Raw genomic sequence first — 22,910 nt, 5'->3', positions numbered from 1 at the left:
TCATTGTCAGAGAGGTGTTACTGGGAGAGCTTCATTGTCAGAGTGGCTTTACTGGGGAGCTTCATTGTCAGAGGGGCTTTACTGGGAGAGCTTCATTGTCAGAGGGGCTTTACTGGGAGAGCTTCATTGTCAGAGGGGCTTTACTGGGAGAGCTTCATTGTCAGAGGGGCTTTACTGGGAGCTTCATTGTCAGAGGGACTTTACTGGGAGAGCTTCATTGTCAGAGGGGCATTACTGGGAGAGCTTCATTGTCAGAGGGGCTTTACTGGGAGAGCTTCATTGTCAGAGGGGCTTTACTGGGAGCTTCATTGTCAGAGGGACTTTACTGGGAGAGCTTCATTGTCAGAGGGGCTTTACTGTGGGAGCTTCATTGTCAGAGTGGCTTTACTGGGAGAGCTTCATTGTCAGAGGGGCTTTACTGGGAGAGCTTCATTGTCAGAGGGGCTTAACTGGGAGAGCTTCATTGTCAGCAGGGCTTTATTGGGAGAGCTTCATTGTCAGAGGGGCTTTACTGGGAGAGCTTCATTGTCAGAGGGGCTTTTCTGGAGAGCTTCATTTTCAGAGGTGTATTACTGGCAGAGCTTCATTGTCAGAGGGGCTTTACTGGGGGAGCTTCATTGTCAGAGGGGCTTTACTGGGAGAGCTTCATTGTCAGAGGGGCATTACTGGGAGAGCTTCATTGTCAGAGGGGTTTACTGGGAGAGCTTCATTGTCAGAGAGGCTTTACTGGGAGAGCTTCATTGTCAGAGGGGCTTTACTGGGAGCTTAATTGTCAGAGGGGCTTTACTGGGAGAACGTCATTGTCAGAGGGGCTTTACTGGGAGAACTTCATTGTCAGAGAGGTGTTACTGGGAGAGCTTGATTGTCAGAGGGGCTTTACTGGGGAGCTTGATTGTCAGAGGGGCTTTACTGGGAGAGCTTCATTGTCAGAGGGGCTTTACTGGGAGAGCTTCATTGTCAGAGGGGCTTTACTGGGAGAGCTTCATTGTCAGAGGGGCTTTACTGGGAGAGCTTCATTGTCAGAGGGGCTTTACTGGGAGCTTCATTGTCAGAGGGACTTTACTGGGAGAGCTTCATTGTCAGAGGGGCATTACTGGGAGAGCTTCATTGTCAGAGGGGCTTTACTGGGAGAGCTTCATTGTCAGAGGGGCTTTACTGGGAGCTTCATTGTCAGAGGGACTTTACTGGGAGAGCTTCATTGTCAGAGGGGCTTTACTGGGAGAGCTTCATTGTCAGAGGGACTTTACTGGGAGGTTCATTGTCAGAGGGGCTTTACTGGGAGCTTCATTGTCAGAGGGACTTTACTGGAGAGCTTCATTGTCAGAGGGGCTTTACTGGGAGAGCTTCATTGTCAGAGGGGCTTGACTGGGAGAGCTTCATTGTCAGAGGGGCTTTACTGGGAGAGCTTCATTGTCAGAGGGGCTTTACTGGGAGAGCTTCATTGTCAGAGGGGCTTTACTGGGAGCTTCATTGTCAGAGGGACTTTACTGGGAGAGCTTCATTGTCAGAGGGGCATTACTGGGAGAGCTTCATTGTCAGAGGGGCTTTACTGGAAGAGCTTCATTGTCAGAGGGGCTTTACTGGGAGCTTCATTGTCAGAGGGACTTTACTGGGAGAGCTTCATTGTCAGAGGGGCTTTACTGGGAGAGCTTCATTGTCAGAGGGGCTTTACTGGGAGGTTCATTGTCAGAGGGGCTTTACTGGGAGCTTCATTGTCAGAGGGACTTTACTGGAGAGCTTCATTGTCAGAGGGGCTTTACTGGGAGAGCTTCATTGTCAGAGGGGCTTTACTGGGAGAGCTTCATTGTCAGAGGGGCTTTACTGGGAGAGCTTCATTGTCAGAGGGGCTTTACTGGGAGAGCTTCATTGTCAGAGGGGCTTTACTGGGAGAGCTTCATTGTCAGAGAGGTGTTACTGGGAGAGCTTCATTGTCAGAGGGGCTTTACTGGGAGAGCTTCATTGTCAGAGGGGCTTTACTGGGAGAGCTTCATTGTCAGAGAGGTGTTACTGGGAGAGCTTCATTGTCAGAGGGGCTTTACTGGGAGAGCTTCATTGTCAGAGAGGTGTTACTGGGAGAGCTTCATTGTCAGAGGGGCTTTACTGGGAGAGCTTCATTGTCAGAGGGGCTTTACTGGGAGAGCTTCATTTTCAGAGGGGCTTTACTGGGAGAGCTTCATTGTCAGAGGGGCTTTACTGGGAGAGGTTCATTGTCAGAGGGGCTTTACTGTGAGGTTCATTGTCAGAGAGGTGTTACTGGGAGAGCTTCATTGTCAGAGGGGCTTTACTGGGAGAGCTTCATTGTCAGAGGGGCTTTACTGGGAGAGCTTCATTGTCAGAGGGGCTTTACTGGTGAGCTTCATTGTCAGAGGGGCTTTACTGGGAGAGCTTCATTGTCATAGGGGCTTTACTGGGAGCTTCATTGTCAGAGAGGTGTTACTGGGAGAGCTTCATTGTCAGAGAGGTGTTACTGGGAGAGCTTCATTGTCAGAGGGGCTTTACTGGGAGCTTCATTGTCAGAGGGGCTTTACTGGGAGAGCTTCATTGTCAGAGGGGCTTTACTGGGAGAGCTTCATTGTCAGAGGGGTGTTACTGGGAGAGCTTCACTGTCAGAGGGGTGTTACTGGGAGAGCTTCATTGTCAGAGGGGCTTTACTGGGAGAGCTTCATTGTCAGAGGGGCTTTACTGGGAGAGCTTCATTGTCAGAGGGGCTTTACTGGGAGAGCTTCATTGTCAGAGGGGCTTTACTGGGGGAGCTTCATTGTCAGAGGGGCTTTACTGGGAGAGCTTCATTGTCAGAGGGGCTTTACTGGGAGAGCTTCATTGTCAGAGGGGCTTTACTGGGAGAGCTTCATTGTCAGAGGGGCTTTACTGGGAGAGCTTCATTGTCAGAGGGGCTTTACTGGTGAGCTTCATTGTCAGAGGGGCTTTACTGGGAGAGCTTCATTGTCAGAGGGGCTTTACTGGGAGAGCTTCATTGTCAGAGGGGCTTTACGGGGAGAGCTTCATTGTCAGAGGGGCTTTACTGGGAGGTTCATTGTCAGAGGGGCTTTACTGGGAGGTTCATTGTCAGAGAGGTGTTACTGGGAGCTTCATTCTCAGAGGGGCTTTACTGGGAGAGCTTCATTGTCAGAGGGGCTTTACTGGGAGAGCTTCATTGTCAGAGAGGTGTTACTGGGAGAGCTTCATTGTCAGAGGGGCTTTACTGGGAGAGCTTCATTGTCAGAGAGGTGTTACTGGGAGAGCTTCATTGTCAGAGGGGCTTTACTGGGAGAGCTTCATTGTCAGAGGGGCTTTACTGGGGGAGCTTCATTGTCAGAGGGGCTTTACTGGGAGAGCTTCATTGTCAGAGGGGCTTTACTGGGAGAGCTTCATTGTCAGAGGGGCTTTACTGGGAGCTTCATTGTCAGAGGGGCTTTACTGGGAGAGCTTCATTGTCAGAGGGGCTTTACTGGGAGAGCTTCATTGTCAGAGGGGTGTTACTGGGAGAGCTTCACTGTCAGAGGGGCTTTACTGGGAGAGCTTCATTGTCAGAGGGGCTTTACTGGGAGAGCTTCATTGTCAGAGAGGTGTTACTGGGAGAGCTTCATTGTCAGAGGGGCTTTACTGGGAGAGCTTCATTGTCAGAGGGGCTTTACTGGGAGAGCTTCATTGTCAGAGGGGCTTTACTGGGAGAGCTTCATTGTCAGAGGGGCTTTACTGGGGGAGCTTCATTGTCAGAGGGGCTTTACTGGGAGAGCTTCATTGTCAGAGGGGCTTTACTGGGAGAGCTTCATTGTCAGAGGGGCTTTACTGGGAGAGCTTCATTGTCAGAGGGGCTTTACTGGGAGAGCTTCATTGTCAGAGGGGCTTTACTGGGAGAGCTTCATTGTCAGAGGGGCTTTCCTGGGGGAGCTTCATTGTCAGAGGGGCTTTACTGGGAGAGCTTCATTGTCAGAGGGGCTTTACTGGGAGAGCTTCATTGTCAGAGGGGCTTTACTGGGAGCTTCATTGTCAGAGGGGCTTTACTGGGAGAGCTTCATTGTCAGAGGGGCTTTACTGGGAGAGCTTCATAGTCAGAGAGGTGTTACTGGGAGAGCTTCATTGTCAGAGAGGTGTTACTGGGAGAGCGCTGCATCACTGGAGCGGCAGTACTGTTATGGCAGTGTCCCTTTAAGAAAGGTTTTTGTCTTTTGGCTTCAGTGATGTCATTGTGTGGGTGGAGCTGGGCGGTGGCCCTGTGAGACTTTTACTTTCGTTTTGAGATGGGACTGCATTGGACTTGGGGAGAAAGAAGTGTTTACTTCCTGTCTCTCTATTTTCATTTTAAATATCTGTTCCAGTGTGGAAAACCATTGATTATAGCTACCTGCTGTTTTGGTAACTTAAAACGTATAGTTTGCTTTCTGGAAGGGTTTATACCTGCTGGCGAGACGGGGTCAGAATCTCAGGGAAAGCCAGTCTTATTCAAGTGAGAATGCAGAGTGTGATCCACGCCCTTGAAAGGGGTTTTTGGTTCATGGGATTTTATTTTTGAATTACATAGAACATAGAACATAAAAGGTACAGTGCAGAAGGAGGCCATTCGGCCCATCGAGTCAGCACCGACCAACTTAAGAGCACACTTCCATCCTACCCCCGTAACTCAATAACCCCTCTTAACCTTTTTTGGTCACTAAGGGCAATTTATCACGAGCAATCCATCTAACCTGCACATCTTTGGACTGTGGGAGGAAACCGGAGCACCCGGAGGAAACCCACGCACACACGGGGAGAACGTACAGACTCCGCACAGACAGTGACTCAAGCCGGGAATCGAACCTGGGACCCTGGAGCTGTGAAGCATCAGTGCTAATCACTTGTGCAAACAGTTAAGGGGGAAATCATTAAGTTTTATACATAGATTATTGTAGCTGTGTGGGGTATCGTTATGTTTGTAATTGATAAAAATTCTTGCTGTTTGGTTAGATATAAATGTTAACTAAGTTCTCAAAATAAAGTTTATTTTGATTAAAGTGTCTGGGAAGACGATTGACTCACACCTCACGTGAAGGCTCTTGCGCTCATTCTTGTAAAATTCAGCAAAAAAAGGTATAGGTGAGGTGTACGCCGTAATATACTTTGGAGTTTCTAAATCCTGGCCCATAACAATATTGAGGGAGAGCTTCCGTTTAAGAGGAGCTTTACTGGGGAGCGCTGCCTCATTGGAGCGACAGTATTGAGGGAGAGCCTCCATGTAAGAGGGGCTTTGCTGGGAGAGCTTCCATGTCAGAGGGGCTTTACTGGGGGAGCTTTACTGTCAGAGGGGCTTTACTGGGGGAACTTCCGTCTCAGAGGGGCTTTACTGGGGGAGCTTTACTGTCAGAGGCGCTTTACTGGGGGAACTTCTGTCTCAGAGGGGCTTTACTGGGAGCGCTGCCTCATTGGAGCGACAGTATTGAGGGAGTGCTTCCGTATCAGAGGGGCTTTACTGGGAGCTTCATTGTCAGAGGGACTTTACTGGGAGAGCTTCATTGTCAGAGGGGCATTACTGGGAGAGCTTCATTGTCAGAGGGACTTTACTGGGAGCTTCATTGTCAGAGGGACTTTACTGGGAGAGCTTCATTGTCAGAGGGGCTTTACTGGGAGCTTAATTGTCAGAGGGACTTTACTGGGAGAGCTTCATTGTCAGAGGGGCTTTACTGGAGAGCTTCATTGTCAGAGTGGCTTTACTGGGAGAGCTTCATTGTCAGAGGGGCTTTACTGGGAGACCTTCATTGTCAGAGGGGCTTTACTGTGGGAGCTTCATTGTCAGAGGGGCTTTACTGGGAGAGCTTCATTGTCAGAGGGGCTTTACTGGGAGAGCTTCATTGTCAGAGGGGCTTTACTGGGAGAGCTTCATTGTCAGAGGGGCTTTACTGGGAGAGCTTCATTGTCAGAGGGGCTTTACTGGGGGAGCTTCATTGTCCGGGGGGCTTTACCGGGAGAGCTTCATTGTCAGAGGGGCTTTACTGGGAGCTTCATTGTCAGAGGGGCTTTACTGGGAGAGCTTCATTGTCAGAGGGGCTTTACTGGGAGAGCTTCATTGTCAGAGGGGCTTAACTGGGAGAGCTTCATTGTCAGAGGGGCTTAACTGGGAGAGCTTCATTGTCAGAGAGGCTTTACTGGGAGAGCTTCATTGTCAGAGGGGCTTTACTGGGAGAACTTCATTGTCAGAGGGGCTTTACTGGGAGAACTTCATTGTCAGAGGGGCTTTACTGGGAGAGCTTCATTGTCAGAGGGGCTTTACTGGGAGAGCTTCATTGTCAGAGGGGCTTTACTGGGAGAGCTTCATTGTCAGAGGGGCTTTACTGGGAGCTTCATTGTCAGAGGGGCTTTACTGGGAGAGCTTCATTGTCAGAGGGGCTTTACTGGGAGAGCTTCATTGTCAGAGGGGCTTTACTGGGAGATCTTCATTGTCAGAGGGGCTTTACTGGGACAGCTTCATTGTCCGAGGGGCTTTACTGGAGAGCTTCATTGTCAGAGGGGCTTTACTGGGAGCTTCATTGTCAGAGGGGCTTTACTGGGAGAGCTTCATTGTCATAGAGGCTTTACTGGGAGAGCTTCATTGTCAGAGGGGCTTTACTGGGAGACCTTCATTGTCAGAGGGGCTTTACTGTGGGAGCTTCATTGTCAGAGGGGCTTTACTGGGAGAGCTTCATTGTCAGAGGGGCTTTACTGGGAGAGCTTCATTGTCAGAGGGGCTTTACTGGGAGAGCTTCATTGTCAGAGGGGCTTTACTGGGAGAGCTTCATTGTCAGAGGGGCTTTACTGTGGGAGCTTCATTGTCAGTGGGGCTTTACTGGGGGAGCTTCATTGTCAGAGGGGCTTTACTGGGAGAGCTTCATTGTCAGAGGGGCTTTACTGGGAGAGCTTCATTGTCAGAGGGGCTTTACTGGAGAGCTTCATTGTCAGAGGGGCTTTACTGGGGAGCTTCATTGTCAGAGGGGCTTTACTGGGAGAGCTTCATTGTCAGAGGGTCTTTACTGGGAGAGCTTCATTGTCAGAGTGGCTTTACTGGGAGAGCTTCATTGTCAGAGGGGTGTTATTGGGAGAGCTTCACTGTCAGAGGGGTGTTATTGGGAGAGCTTCATTGTCAGAGGGGCTTTATTAGGAGAGCTTCATTGTCAGAGGGGCTTTATTAGGAGAGCTTCATTGTCAGAGGGGCTTTACTGGGAGAGCTTCATTGTCAGTGGGGCTTTACTGGGAGAGCTTCATTGTCAGAGGGGCTTTACTGGGAGAGCTTCATTGTCAGCAGGGCTTTATTGGGAGAGCTTCATTGTCAGAGGGGCTTTACTGGGAGAGCTTCATTGTCAGAGGGGCTTTTCTGGAGAGCTTCATTTTCAGAGGGGTATTACTGGCAGAGCTTCATTGTCAGAGGGGCTTTACTGGGAGAGCTTCATTGTCAGAGGGACTTTACTGGGAGAACTTCATTGTCAGAGGGGCTTTACTGGGAGAGCTTCATTGTCAGAGCGGTTTTACTGGGAGAGCTTCACTGTCAGAGGGGCTTTACTGGGAGAGCTTCATTGTCAGAGGGGCTTTACTGGGGAGCTTAATTGTCAGAGGGGCTTTACTGGGAGAGTGTCATTGTCAGAGGGGCTTTACTGGGAGAACTTCATTGTCAGAGAGGTGTTACTGGGAGAGCTTCATTGTCAGAGGGGCTTTACTGGGGGAGCTTCATTGTCAGAGGGGCTTTACTGGGAGAGCTTCATTGTCAGAGGGGCTTTACTGGGAGAGCTTCATTGTCAGAGGGGCTTTACTGGGAGCTTCATTGTCAGAGGGACTTTACTGGGAGAGCTTCATTGTCAGAGGGGCATTACTGGGAGAGCTTCATTGTCAGAGGGGCTTTACTGGGAGAGCTTCATTGTCAGAGGGGCTTTACTGGGAGCTTCATTGTCAGAGGGACTTTACTGGGAGAGCTTCATTGTCAGAGGGGCTTTACTGGGAGAGCTTCATTGTCAGAGGGGCTTTACTGGGAGGTTCATTGTCAGAGGGGCTTTACTGGGAGCTTCATTGTCAGAGGGACTTTACTGGAGAGCTTCATTTTCAGAGGGGTATTACTGGCAGAGCTTCATTGTCAGAGTGGCTTTACTGGGAGAGCTTCATTGTCAGAGGGACTTTACTGGGAGAACTTCATTGTCAGAGGGGCTTTACTGGGAGAGCTTCATTGTCAGAGGGGTTTTACTGGGAGAGCTTCATTGTCAGAGGGGTTTACTGGGAGAGCTTCATTGTCAGAGGGGCTTTACTGGGAGAGCTTCATTGTCAGAGGGGCTTTACTGGGGAGCTTAATTGTCAGAGGGGCTTTACTGGGAGAGCTTCATTGTCAGAGGGGCTTTACTGGGAGAGCTTCATTGTCAGAGGGGCTTTACTGGGAGCTTCATTGTCAGAGGGACTTTACTGGGAGAGCTTCATTGTCAGAGGGGCATTACTGGGAGAGCTTCATTGTCAGAGGGGCTTTACTGGAAGAGCTTCATTGTCAGAGGGGCTTTACTGGGAGCTTCATTGTCAGAGGGACTTTACTGGGAGAGCTTCATTGTCAGAGGGGCTTTACTGGGAGAGCTTCATTGTCAGAGGGGCTTTACTGGGAGGTTCATTGTCAGAGGGGCTTTACTGGGAGCTTCATTGTCAGAGGGACTTTACTGGAGAGCTTCATTGTCAGAGGGGCTTTACTGGGAGAACGTCATTGTCAGAGGGGCTTTACTGGGAGAACTTCATTGTCAGAGAGGTGTTACTGGGAGAGCTTCATTGTCAGAGGGGCTTTACTGGGGGAGCTTCATTGTCAGAGGGGCTTTACTGAGAGAGCTTCATTGTCAGAGGGGCTTTACTGAGAGAGCTTCATTGTCAGAGGGGCTTTACTGGGAGCTTCATTGTCAGAGGGGCTTTACTGGGAGAGTTTATTGTCAGAGGGGCTTTACTGGAGAGCTTCATTGTCTGAGGGGCTTTACTGGAGAGCTTCATTGTCAGAGGGGCTTTACTGGGAGACCTTCATTGTCAGAGGGGCTTTACTGTGGGAGCTTCATTGTCAGAGGGGCTTTACTGGGAGAGCTTCATTGTCAGAGGGGCTTTACTGGGAGAGCTTCATTGTCAGAGGGGCTTTACTGTGGGAGCTTCATTGTCAGAGGGGCTTTACTGGGAGAGCTTCATTGTCAGAGGGGCTTTACTGGGAGAGCTTCATTGTCAGAGAGGTGTTACTGGGAGAGCTTCATTGTCAGAGGGGCTTTACTGGGAGAGCTTCATTGTCAGAGGGGTATTACTGGCAGAGCTTCATTGTCAGAGGGGCTTTACTGGGAGAGCTTCATTGTCAGAGGGACTTTACTGGGAGAACTTCATTGTCAGAGGGGCTTTACTGGGAGAGCTTCATTGTCAGAGCGGTTTTACTGGGAGAGCTTCATTGTCAGAGGGGCTTTACTGGGAGAGCTTCATTGTCAGAGGGGCTTTACTGGGGAGCTTAATTGTCAGAGGGGCTTTACTGGGAGAGTGTCATTGTCAGAGGGGCTTTACTGGGAGAACTTCATTGTCAGAGAGGTGTTACTGGGAGAGCTTCATTGTCAGAGGGGCTTTACTGGGGGAGCTTCATTGTCAGAGGGGCTTTACTGGGAGAGCTTCATTGTCAGAGGGGCTTTACTGGGAGAGCTTCATTGTCAGAGGGGCTTTACTGGGAGCTTCATTGTCAGAGGGACTTTACTGGGAGAGCTTCATTGTCAGAGGGGCATTACTGGGAGAGCTTCATTGTCAGAGGGGCTTTACTGGGAGAGCTTCATTGTCAGAGGGGCTTTACTGGGAGCTTCATTGTCAGAGGGACTTTACTGGGAGAGCTTCATTGTCAGAGGGGCTTTACTGGGAGAGCTTCATTGTCAGAGGGGCTTTACTGGGAGGTTCATTGTCAGAGGGGCTTTACTGGGAGCTTCATTGTCAGAGGGACTTTACTGGAGAGCTTCATTTTCAGAGGGGTATTACTGGCAGAGCTTCATTGTCAGAGTGGCTTTACTGGGAGAGCTTCATTGTCAGAGGGACTTTACTGGGAGAACTTCATTGTCAGAGGGGCTTTACTGGGAGAGCTTCATTGTCAGAGGGGTTTTACTGGGAGAGCTTCATTGTCAGAGGGGTTTACTGGGAGAGCTTCATTGTCAGAGGGGCTTTACTGGGAGAGCTTCATTGTCAGAGGGGCTTTACTGGGGAGCTTAATTGTCAGAGGGGCTTTACTGGGAGAGCTTCATTGTCAGAGGGGCTTTACTGGGAGCTTCATTGTCAGAGGGACTTTACTGGGAGAGCTTCATTGTCAGAGGGGCATTACTGGGAGAGCTTCATTGTCAGAGGGGCTTTACTGGAAGAGCTTCATTGTCAGAGGGGCTTTACTGGGAGCTTCATTGTCAGAGGGACTTTACTGGGAGAGCTTCATTGTCAGAGGGGCTTTACTGGGAGAGCTTCATTGTCAGAGGGGCTTTACTGGGAGGTTCATTGTCAGAGGGGCTTTACTGGGAGCTTCATTGTCAGAGGGACTTTACTGGAGAGCTTCATTGTCAGAGGGGCTTTACTGGGAGAACGTCATTGTCAGAGGGGCTTTACTGGGAGAACTTCATTGTCAGAGAGGTGTTACTGGGAGAGCTTCATTGTCAGAGGGGCTTTACTGGGGGAGCTTCATTGTCAGAGGGGCTTTACTGAGAGAGCTTCATTGTCAGAGGGGCTTTACTGAGAGAGCTTCATTGTCAGAGGGGCTTTACTGGGAGCTTCATTGTCAGAGGGGCTTTACTGGGAGAGTTTATTGTCAGAGGGGCTTTACTGGAGAGCTTCATTGTCTGAGGGGCTTTACTGGAGAGCTTCATTGTCAGAGGGGCTTTACTGGGAGACCTTCATTGTCAGAGGGGCTTTACTGTGGGAGCTTCATTGTCAGAGGGGCTTTACTGGGAGAGCTTCATTGTCAGAGGGGTTTACTGGGAGAGCTTCATTGTCAGAGGGGCTTTACTGGGAGAGCTTCATTGTCAGAGGGGCTTTACTGGGGAGCTTAATTGTCAGAGGGGCTTTACTGGGAGAGCTTCATTGTCAGAGGGGCTTTACTGGGAGCTTCATTGTCAGAGGGACTTTACTGGGAGAGCTTCATTGTCAGAGGGGCATTACTGGGAGAGCTTCATTGTCAGAGGGGCTTTACTGGAAGAGCTTCATTGTCAGAGGGGCTTTACTGGGAGCTTCATTGTCAGAGGGACTTTACTGGGAGAGCTTCATTGTCAGAGGGGCTTTACTGGGAGAGCTTCATTGTCAGAGGGGCTTTACTGGGAGGTTCATTGTCAGAGGGGCTTTACTGGGAGCTTCATTGTCAGAGGGACTTTACTGGAGAGCTTCATTGTCAGAGGGGCTTTACTGGGAGAACGTCATTGTCAGAGGGGCTTTACTGGGAGAACTTCATTGTCAGAGAGGTGTTACTGGGAGAGCTTCATTGTCAGAGGGGCTTTACTGGGGGAGCTTCATTGTCAGAGGGGCTTTACTGAGAGAGCTTCATTGTCAGAGGGGCTTTACTGAGAGAGCTTCATTGTCAGAGGGGCTTTACTGGGAGCTTCATTGTCAGAGGGGCTTTACTGGGAGAGTTTATTGTCAGAGGGGCTTTACTGGAGAGCTTCATTGTCTGAGGGGCTTTACTGGAGAGCTTCATTGTCAGAGGGGCTTTACTGGGAGACCTTCATTGTCAGAGGGGCTTTACTGTGGGAGCTTCATTGTCAGAGGGGCTTTACTGGGAGAGCTTCATTGTCAGAGGGGCTTTACTGGGAGAGCTTCATTGTCAGAGGGGCTTTACTGTGGGAGCTTCATTGTCAGAGGGGCTTTACTGGGAGAACTTCATTGTCAGAGGGGCTTTACTGGGAGAGCTTCATTGTCAGAGGGGCTTTACTGGGAGAGCTTCATTGTCAGAGGGGCTTTTCTGGAGAGCTTCATTTTCAGAGGTGTATTACTGGCAGAGCTTCATTGTCAGAGGGGCTTTACTGGGGGAGCTTCATTGTCAGAGGGGCTTTACTGGGAGAGCTTCATTGTCAGAGGGGCATTACTGGGAGAGCTTCATTGTCAGAGGGGTTTACTGGGAGAGCTTCATTGTCAGAGGGGCTTTACTGGGAGAGCTTCATTGTCAGAGGGGCTTTACTGGGGAGCTTAATTGTCAGAGGGGCTTTACTGGGAGAACGTCATTGTCAGAGGGGCTTTACTGGGAGAACTTCATTGTCAGAGAGGTGTTACTGGGAGAGCTTGATTGTCAGAGGGGCTTTACTGGGGAGCTTCATTGTCAGAGGGGCTTTACTGGGAGAGCTTCATTGTCAGAGGGGCTTTACTGGGAGAGCTTCATTGTCAGAGGGGCTTTACTGGGAGAGCTTCATTGTCAGAGGGGCTTTACTGGGAGAGCTTCATTGTCAGAGGGGCTTTACTGGGGAGCTTAATTGTCAGAGGGGCTTTACTGGGAGAACGTCATTGTCAGAGGGGCTTTACTGGGAGAACTTCATTGTCAGAGAGGTGTTACTGGGAGAGCTTGATTGTCAGAGGGGCTTTACTGGGGAGCTTCATTGTCAGAGGGGCTTTACTGGGAGAGCTTCATTGTCAGAGGGGCTTTACTGGGAGAGCTTCATTGTCAGAGGGGCTTTACTGGGAGAACTTCATTGTCAGAGAGGCTTTACTGGGAGCTTCATTGTCAGAGGGACTTTACTGGGAGAGCTTCATTGTCAGAGGGGCATTACTGGGAGAGCTTCATTGTCAGAGGGACTTTACTGGGAGAGCTTCATTGTCAGAGGGGCTTTACTGGGAGAGCTTCATTGTCAGAGGGGCTTTACTGGGAGGTTCATTGTCAGAGGGGCTTTACTGGGAGCTTCATTGTCAGAGGGACTTTACTGGAGAGCTTCATTGTCAGAGGGGCTTTACTGGGAGAGCTTCATTGTCAGAGAGGTGTTACTGGGAGAGCTTCATTGTCAGAGGGGCTTTACTGGGAGAGCTTCATTGTCAGAGGGGCTTTACTGGGAGAGCTTCATTGTCAGAGAGGTGTTACTGGGAGAGCTTCATTGTCAGAGGGGCTTTACTGGGAGAGCTTCATTGTCAGAGAGGTGTTACTGGGAGAGCTTCATTGTCAGAGGGGCTTTACTGGGAGAGCTTCATTGTCAGAGGGGCTTTACTGGGAGAGCTTCATTTTCAGAGGGGCTTTACTGGGAGAGCTTCATTGTCAGAGGGGCTTTACTGGGAGAGGTTCATTGTCAGAGGGGCTTTACTGTGAGGTTCATTGTCAGAGAGGTGTTACTGGGAGAGCTTCATTGTCAGAGGGGCTTTACTGGGAGAGCTTCATTGTCAGAGGGGCTTTACTGGGAGAGCTTCATTGTCAGAGGGGCTTTACTGGTGAGCTTCATTGTCAGAGGGGCTTTACTGGGAGAGCTTCATTGTCATAGGGGCTTTACTGGGAGCTTCATTGTCAGAGAGGTGTTACTGGGAGAGCTTCATTGTCAGAGAGGTGTTACTGGGAGAGCTTCATTGTCAGAGGGGCTTTACTGGGAGCTTCATTGTCAGAGGGGCTTTACTGGGAGAGCTTCATTGTCAGAGGGGCTTTACTGGGAGAGCTTCATTGTCAGAGGGGTGTTACTGGGAGAGCTTCACTGTCAGAGGGGTGTTACTGGGAGAGCTTCATTGTCAGAGGGGCTTTACTGGGAGAGCTTCATTGTCAGAGGGGCTTTACTGGGAGAGCTTCATTGTCAGAGGGGCTTTACTGGGAGAGCTTCATTGTCAGAGGGGCTTTACTGGGGGAGCTTCATTGTCAGAGGGGCTTTACTGGGAGAGCTTCATTGTCAGAGGGGCTTTACTGGGAGAGCTTCATTGTCAGAGGGGCTTTACTGGGAGAGCTTCATTGTCAGAGGGGCTTTACTGGGAGAGCTTCATTGTCAGAGGGGCTTTACTGGTGAGCTTCATTGTCAGAGGGGCTTTACTGGGAGAGCTTCATTGTCAGAGGGGCTTTACTGGGAGAGCTTCATTGTCAGAGGGGCTTTACTGGGAGAGCTTCATTGTCAGAGGGGTTTTACTGGGAGAGCTTCACTGTCAGAGGGGCTTTACTGGGAGAGCTTCATTGTCAGAGGGGCTTTACTGGGAGAGCTTCATTGTCAGAGGGGCTTTACTGGGGAGCTTCATTGTCAGAGGGGCTTTACTGGGAGAACGTCATTGTCAGAGGGGCTTTACTGGGAGAACTTCATTGTCAGAGAGGTGTTACTGGGAGAGCTTCATTGTCAGAGGGGCTTTACTGGGGAGCTTCATTGTCAGAGGGGCTTTACTGGGAGATCTTCATTGTCAGAGGGGCTTTACTGGGACAGCTTCATTGTCAGAGGGGCTTTACTGGGAGAACGTCATTGTCAGAGGGGCTTTACTGGGAGAACTTCATTGTCAGAGAGGTGTTACTAGGAGAGCTTCATTGTCAGAGGGGCTTTACTGGGGAGCTTCATTGTCAGAGGGGCTTTACTGGGAGAGCTTCATTGTCAGAGGGGCTTTACTGGGAGAGCTTCATTGTCAGAGGGGCTTTACTGGGAGCTTCATTGTCAGAGGGGCTTTACTGGGAGAGCTTCATTGTCAGAGGGGCTTTACTGGGAGAGCTTCATTGTCAGAGGGGCTTTACTGGGAGAGCTTCATTGTCTGAGGGGCTTTACTGGGAGCTTCATTGTCAGAGGAGCTTTACTGGGAGAACTTTATTGTCAGAGGGGCTTTACTGGGAGAACTTCATTGTCAGAGGGGCTTTACTGGGAGAGCTTAGAGGGGATATATCCGAGGGTTCGCCCACTGAGTCTATATGGGTGGAACTGAAAAATAAGAAGGGAGAGATCACCTTGGTAGGACTGTCCTACAGGCCCCCAAATAGTCAGCGGGAAATTGAGGAGCAAATATGTAAGGAGATTACAGATAGCTGCAAGAATAATAGGGTGGTAGTAGTAGGGGACTTTAACTTTCCCAACATTGACTGGGACAGCCATAGCATTAGGGGCTTGGATGGAGGGAAATTTGTTGAGTGTATTCAGGAGGAATTTCTCATTCAGTATGTGGATGGACCGACTAGAGAGGGGGCAAAACTTGACCTCGTCTTGGGAAATAAGGAAGGGCAAGTGATAGAAGTGCTAGTGAGGGATCACTTTGGGACAAGTGACCATAATTCCATTAGTTTTAAGATAGCTATGGAGAATGATAGGTCTGGCCCAAGAGTTAAAATTCTTAATTGGGGCAAGGCCAATTTTGATGGTATCAGACAGGAACTTGCAGAGGTAGATTGGGGGAGACTATTGGCAGACAAAGGGACGGCTGGTAAATGGGAGGCTTTTAAAAATGTGTTAACCAGGGTGCAGGGTAAGCACATTCCCTTTAGAGTGAAGGGCAAGGCTGGTAGAAGTAGGGAACCCTGGATGACTCGAGATATTGAGACTCTGGTCAAAAAGAAGAAGGAGGCATATGACGTACATAAGCAACTGGGATCAAGTAGATCCCTTGAAGAGTATAGAGATTGTCGAAATAGAGTTAAGAGGGAAATCAGGAGGGCAAAAAGGGGACATGAAATTGCTTTGGCAAATAATGCAAGGGAGAATCCAAAGAGATTCTACAGATACATAAAGGGGAAAAGAGTAACTAGGGACAGAGTAGGGCCTCTTAAGGATCAACAAGGGCATCTATATGCAGAGCCACAAGAGTTGGGTGAGATCCTGAATGAATATTTCTCATCGGTATTCACGGTGGAGAAAGGCATGGATGTTAGGAAACTAAGGGAAATAAATAGTGATGTCTTGAGAAGTGTGCATATTACAGAGGAGGAGGTGCTGGAAGTCTTAAAGCGCATCAAGGTAGATAAATCCCCGGGACCTGATGAAATGTATCCCAGGATGTTGTGGGAGGCTAGGGAGGAAATTGCGGGTCCCCTAACCGAGATATTTGAATCATCGGCAGCCACAGGTGAGGTGCCTGAAGATTGGAGAGTGGCGAATGTTGTGCCCTTGTTTAAGAAGGGCAGCAGGGAAAAGCCTGGGAACTACAGACCGGTGAGCCTAACTTCTGTAGTAGGTAAGTTGCTAGAAGGTATTCTGAGAGACAGGATCTACAAGCATTTAGAGAGGCAAGGACTGATTCGGGGCAGTCAGCATGGCTTTGTGCGTGGAAAATCATGTCTCACAAATTTGATTGAGTTTTTTGAGGGAGTGACCAAGAAGGTAGATGAGGGTAGTGCAGTAGACGTTGTCTACATGGACTTTAGCAAAGCCTTTGACAAGGTACCGCATGGTAGGTTGTTGCAGAAGGTTAAAGCTCACGGGATCCAGGGTGAGGTTGCCAATTGGATTCAAAATTGGCTGGACGACAGAAGGCAGAGGGTGGTTGTAGAGGGTTGTTTTTCAAACTGGAGGCCTGTGACCAGTGGTGTGCCTCAGGGATCGGTGCTGGGTCCACTGTTATTTGTGATTTATATTAATGATTTGGATGAGAATTTAGGAGGCATGGTTAGTAAGTTTGCAGATGACACCAAGATTGGTGGCACAGTGGATAGTGAAGAAGGTTATCTAGGATTGCAACGGGATCTTGATCAATTAGGCCAGTGGGCCGACGAATGGCAGATGGAGTTTAAGTTAGATAAATGTGAGGTGATGCATTTTGGCAGATCGAATCAGGCCAGGACCTACTCAGTTAATGGTATGGCGTTGGGGAGAGTTATAGAACAAAGAGATCTAGGAGTACAGGTTCATAGCTCCTTGAAGGTGGAGTCGCAGGTGGACAGGGTGGTGAAGAAGGCATTCGGCATGCTTGGTTTCATTGGTCAGAACATTGAATATAGGAGTTGGGACGTCTTGTTGAAGTTGTACAAGACATTGGTACGGCCACACTTGGAATACTGTGTGCAGTTCTGGTCACCCTATTATAGAAAGGATATTATTAAACTAGAAAGAGTGCAGAAAAGATTTACTAGGATGTTGCCGGGACTTGATGGTTTGAGTTATAAGGAGAGGCTGGATAGACTGGGACTTTTTTCCCTGGAGCGTAGGAGGCTTAGGGGTGATCTTATAGAGGTCTATAAAATAATGAGGGGCATAGATAAGGTAGATAGTCAACATCTTTTCCCAAAGGTAGGGGAGTCTAAAACTAGAGGGCATAGGTTTAAGGTGAGAGGGGAGAGATTCAGAAGGGCCCAGAGGGGCAATTTCTTCACTCAGAGGGTAGTGAGTGTCTGGAATGGGCTGCCAGAGGTAGTAGTAGAAGCGGGTACAATTGTGTCTTTCAAAAAGCATTTAGATGGTTACATGGGTAAGATGGGTATAGAGGGTTATGGGCCAAGTGCGGGCAACTGGGACTAGCTTAATGGTAAAAAACTGGGCGGCATGGACTGGTTGGGCCGAAGAGCCTGTTTCCATGCTGTAAACTTCTATGATTCTATGATTCTTCTAGCTTCATTGTCAGAGGGGCTTTACTGGGAGAGCTTCATTGTCAGAGGGGCTTTACTGGGAGAACTTCATTGTCAGAGGGGCTTTACTGGGGAGCTTCATTGTCAGAGGGGCTTTACTGGGAGAGCTTCATTGTCAGAGGGGCTTTACTGGGAGAGCTTCATTGTCAGAGAGGTGTTACTGGGAGAGCTTCATTGTCAGAGGGGCTTTACTGGGGAGCTTCATTGTCAGAGGGGCTTTACTGGGAGAGCTTCATTGTCAGCAGGGCTTTATTGGGAGAGCTTCATTGTCAGAGGGGCTTTACTGGGAGAGCATCATTGTCAGAGGGGCTTTACTGAGAGAGCTTCATTGTCAGAGGGCCTTTACTGGGAGCTTCATTGTCAGAGGGACTTTACTGGGAGAGCTTCATTGTCAGAGGGGCTTTACTGGGAGAGCTTCATTGTCAGAGGGGCTTTACTGGAGAGCTTCATTGTCAGAGGGGCTTTACTGGAGAGCTTCATTGTCAGAGGGGCTTTACTGGGAGAGCGTCATTGTCAGAGGGGCTTTACTGTGGGAGCTTCATTGTCAGAGGGGCTTTACTGGGAGAACTACATTTTCAGAGGGGCTTTACTGGTAGAGCTTCATTGTCAGAGGGGCTTTACTGGGAGAGCTTCATTGTCAGAGGGGCTTTACTGGGAGAACTTCATTGTCAGAGGGGCTTTACTGGGAGAACTTCATTGTCAGAGGGGCTTTACTGGGGAGCTTCATTGTCAGAGGGGCTTTACTGAGAGAGCTTCATTGTCAGAGGGGCTTTACTGGGAGAGCTTCATTGTCAGAGGGGCTTGACTGGGAGAGCTTCATTGTCAGAGGGGCTTTACTGGGAGAGCTTCATTGTCAGAGGGGCTTTACTGGGAGAGCTTCATTGTCAGAGGGGCTTTACTGGGAGAGCTTCATTGTCAGAGGGGCTTTACTGGGAGAGCTTCATTGTCAGAGGGGCTTTACTGGGAGAGCTTCATTGTCAGAGAGGTGTTACTGGGAGAGCTTCATTGTCAGAGGGGCTTTACTGGGAGAGCTTCATTGTCAGAGGGGCTTTACTGGGAGAGCTTCATTGTCAGAGGGGCTTTACTGGGGGAGCTTCATTGTCAGAGGGGCTTTACTGGGAGAGCTTCATTGTCAGAGGGGCTTTACTGGGGGAGCTTCATTGTCAGAGGGGCTTTACTGGGGGAGCTTCATTGTCAGAGGGGCTTTACTGGGAGAGCTTCATTGTCAGAGGGGCTTTACTGGGAGAGCTTCATTGTCAGAGGGGCTTTACTGGGAGAGCTTCATTGTCAGAGGGGTGTGATTGGGAGAGCTTCATTGTCAGAGAGGTGTTACTGGGAGAGCTTCATTGTCAGAGGGGCTTTACTGGGAGAGCTTCACAGTCAGAGGGGTGTTATTGGGAGAGCTTCATTGTCAGAGGGGCTTTACTGGGAGAGCTTCATTGTCAGAGGGGTATTACTGGGAGAGCTTCATTGTCAGAGGGGCTTTACTGGGAGAGCTTCATTGTCAGAGGGACTTTACTAGGAGAACTTCATTGTCAGAGGGGCTTTACTGGGAGAGCTTCATTGTCAGAGGGGTTTTACTGGGGGAGCTTCATTGTCAGAGGGGCTTTACTGGGAGAGCTTCATTGTCAGAGGGGCTTTACTGGGGAGCTTCATTGTCAGAGGGGTTTTACTGGGGGAGCTTCATTGTCAGAGGGGCTTTACTGGGAGAGCTTCATTGTCAGAGGGGCTTTACTGGGGAGCTTCATTGTCAGAGGGGTTTTACTGGGGGAGCTTCATTGACAGAGGGGCTTTACTGGGAGAGCTTCATAGTCAGAGGGGCTTTCCTGGGAGAGCTTCATTGTCAGAGGGGCTTTACTGGGAGAGCTTCATTGTCAGAGGGGCTTTACTGGGAGAGCTTCATTGTCAGAGGGGCTTTACTGGGGGAGCTTCATTGTCAGAGGGGTTTTACTGTGGGAGCTTCATTGTCAGAGGGGCTTTACTGGGAGAGCTTCATTGTCAGAGGGGCTTTACTGGTTGAGCTTCATTGTCAGAGGGGCTTTACTGGGAGAGCTTCATTGTCAGAGGGGCTTTACTGGGAGAGCTTCATTGTCAGAGGGGCTTTACTGGGGGAGCTTCATTGTCAGAGGGGCTTTACTGGGAGAGCTTCATTGTCAGAGGGGCTTTACTGGGAGAGCTTCATTGTCAGAGGGGCTTTACTGGGGGAGCTTCATTGTCAGAGGGGCTTTACTTGGAGAGCTTCATTGTCAGAGGGGCTTTACTGGGAGAACGTCATTGTCAGAGGGGCATTACTGGGAGAACTTCATTGTCAGAGAGGTGTTACTGGGAGAGCTTCATTGTCAGAGGGGCTTTACTGGGGGAGCTTCATTGTCAGAGGGGCTTTACTGAGAGAGCTTCATTGTCAGAGGGGCTTTACTGAGAGAGCTTCATTGTCAGAGGGGCTTTACTGGGAGCTTCATTGTCAGAGGGGCTTTACTGGGAGAGCTTCATTGTCAGAGGGGCTTTACTGGAGAGCTTCATTGTCAGAGGGGCTTTACTGGAGAGCTTCATTGTCAGAGGGGCTTTACTGGGAGACCTTCATTGTCAGAGGGGCTTTACTGTGGGAGCTTCATTGTCAGAGGGGCTTTACTGGGAGAGCTTCATTGTCAGAGGGGCTTTACTGGGAGAGCTTCATTGTCAGAGGGGCTTTACTGTGGGAGCTTCATTGTCAGAGGGGCTTTACTGGGAGAACTTCATTGTCAGAGGGGCTTTACTGGGAGAACTTCATTGTCAGAGGGGCTTTACTGGGAGAGCTTCATTGTCAGAGGGGCTTTACTGGGAGAGCTTCATTGTCAGAGGGGCTTTACTGGGAGAGCTTCATTGTCAGAGGGGCTTTACTGGGAGAGCTTCATTGTCAGAGGGGCTTTACTGGGAGCTTCATTGTCAGAGGGGCTTTACTGGGAGAGCTTCATTGTCAGAGGGGCTTTACTGGGAGAGCTTCATTGTCAGAGGGGCTTTACTGGGAGAGCTTAATTGTCAGAGGGGCTTTACTGGGAGAGCTTCATTGTCAGAGGGGCTTTACTGGGAGAGCTTCATTGTCAGAGGGGCTTTACTGGGAGCTTCATTGTCAGAGGGGCTTTACTGGGAGAGCTTCATTGTCAGAGAGGCTTTACTGGGAGAGCTTCATTGTCAGAGGGGCTTTACTGGGAGAGCTTCATTGTCAGAGGGGCTTTACTGGGAGATCTTCATTGTCAGAGGGGCTTTACTGGGACAGCTTCATTGTCCGAGGGGCTTTACTGGAGAGCTTCATTGTCAGAGGGGCTTTACTGGGAGCTTCATTGTCAGAGGGGCTTTACTGGGAGAGCTTCATTGTCAGAGAGGCTTTACTGGGAGAGCTTCATTGTCAGAGGGGCTTTACTGGGAGACCTTCATTGTCAGAGGGGCTTTACTGTGGGAGCTTCATTGTCAGAGGGGCTTTACTGGGAGAGCTTCATTGTCAGAGGGGCTTTACTGGGAGAGCTTCATTGTCAGAGGGGCTTTACTGGGAGAGCTTCATTGTCAGAGGGGCTTTACTGTGGGAGCTTCATTGTCAGAGGGGCTTTACTGGGAGAGCTTCATTGTCAGAGGGGCTTTACTGGGGGAGCTTCATTGTCAGAGGGGCTTTACTGGGAGAGCTTCATTGTCAGAGGGGCTTTAGTGGGAGAGCTTCATTGTCAGAGGGGTTTACTGGGAGAGCTTCATTGTCAGAGGGGCTTTACTGGAGAGCTTCATTGTCAGAGGGGCTTTACTGGGGGAGCTTCATTGTCAGAGGGGCTTTACTGGGAGAGCTTCATTGTCAGAGGGGCTTTACTGTGGGAGCTTCATTGTCAGAGGGGCTTTACTGGGAGAGCTTCATTGTCAGAGGGGCTTTACTGGGAGAGCTTCATTGTCAGAGGGGCTTTACTGGGAGAGCTTCATTGTCAGTGGGGCTTTACTGGGAGAGCTTCATTGTCAGAGGGGCTTTACTGGGAGAGCTTCATTGTCAGCAGGGCTTTATTGGGAGAGCTTCATTGTCAGAGGGGCTTTACTGGGAGAGCTTCATTGTCAGAGGGGCTTTTCTGGAGAGCTTCATTTTCAGAGGGGTATTACTGGCAGAGCTTCATTGTCAGAGGGGCTTTACTGGGGGAGCTTCATTGTCAGAGGGGCTTTACTGGGAGAGCTTCATTGTCAGAGGGGCTTTACTGGGAGAGCTTCATTGTCAGAGGGGTTTACTGGGAGAGCTTCATTGTCAGAGGGGCTTTACTGGGAGAGCTTCATTGTCAGAGGGGCTTTACTGGGGAGCTTAATTGTCAGAGGGGCTTTACTGGGAGAACGTCATTGTCAGAGGGGCTTTACTGGGAGAACTTCATTGTCAGAGAGGTGTTACTGGGAGAGCTTCATTGTCAGAGTGGCTTTACTGGGGAGCTTCATTGTCAGAGGGGCTTTACTGGGAGAGCTTCATTGTCAGAGGGGCTTTACTGGGAGAGCTTCATTGTCAGAGGGGCTTTACTGGGAGAGCTTCATTGTCAGATGGGCTTTACTGGGAGCTTCATTGTCAGAGGGACTTTACTGGGAGAGCTTCATTGTCAGAGGGGCATTACTGGGAGAGCTTCATTGTCAGAGGGGCTTTACTGGGAGAGCTTCATTGTCAGAGGGGCTTTACTGGGAGCTTCATTGTCAGAGGGACTTTACTGGGAGAGCTTCATTGTCAGAGGGGCTTTACTGTGGGAGCTTCATTGTCAGAGGGGCTTTACTGGGAGAGCTTCATTGTCAGAGGGGCTTTACTGGGAGAGCTTCATTGTCAGAGGGGCTTTACTGGGAGAGCTTCACTGTCAGAGGGGTGTTATAGGGGGAGCTTCATTGTCAGAGGGGCTTTATTAGGAGAGCTTCATTGTCAGAGGGGCTTTACTGGGAGAGCTTCATTGTCAGTGGGGCTTTACTGGGAGAGCTTCATTGTCAGAGGGGCTTTACTGGGAGAGCTTCATTGTCAGCAGGGCTTTATTGGGAGAGCTTCATTGTCAGAGGGGCTTTACTGGGAGAGCTTCATTGTCAGAGGGGCTTTTCTGGAGAGCTTCATTTTCAGAGGTGTATTACTGGCAGAGCTTCATTGTCAGAGGGGCTTTACTGGGGGAGCTTCATTGTCAGAGGGGCTTTACTGGGAGAGCTTCATTGTCAGAGGGGCATTACTGGGAGAGCTTCATTGTCAGAGGGGTTTACTGGGAGAGCTTCATTGTCAGAGGGGCTTTACTGGGAGAGCTTCATTGTCAGAGGGGCTTTACTGGGGAGCTTAATTGTCAGAGGGGCTTTACTGGGAGAACGTCATTGTCAGAGGGGCTTTACTGGGAGAACTTCATTGTCAGAGAGGTGTTACTGGGAGAGCTTGATTGTCAGAGGGGCTTTACTGGGGAGCTTCATTGTCAGAGGGGCTTTACTGGGAGAGCTTCATTGTCAGAGGGGCTTTACTGGGAGAGCTTCATTGTCAGAGGGGCTTTACTGG

The 22,910-nt window shown here is 49.9% G+C and overlaps 1 protein-coding gene across 1 annotated transcript in view; it reads left to right on the top strand.

Annotated features, from left to right (window-relative positions):
• Positions 1-22,910, top strand: part of LOC140411510 (protein cornichon homolog 3-like) — a 302,547-nt gene that overhangs the window by 113,723 nt on the left and 165,914 nt on the right. The window lies entirely within an intron of this gene.

Source organism: Scyliorhinus torazame, chromosome 4, assembly GCF_047496885.1.
Source record: "Scyliorhinus torazame isolate Kashiwa2021f chromosome 4, sScyTor2.1, whole genome shotgun sequence".
Taxonomy (NCBI): Eukaryota; Metazoa; Chordata; class Chondrichthyes; order Carcharhiniformes; family Scyliorhinidae; genus Scyliorhinus; species Scyliorhinus torazame.
This window is presented reverse-complemented; position numbering and strand designations above follow the sequence as displayed.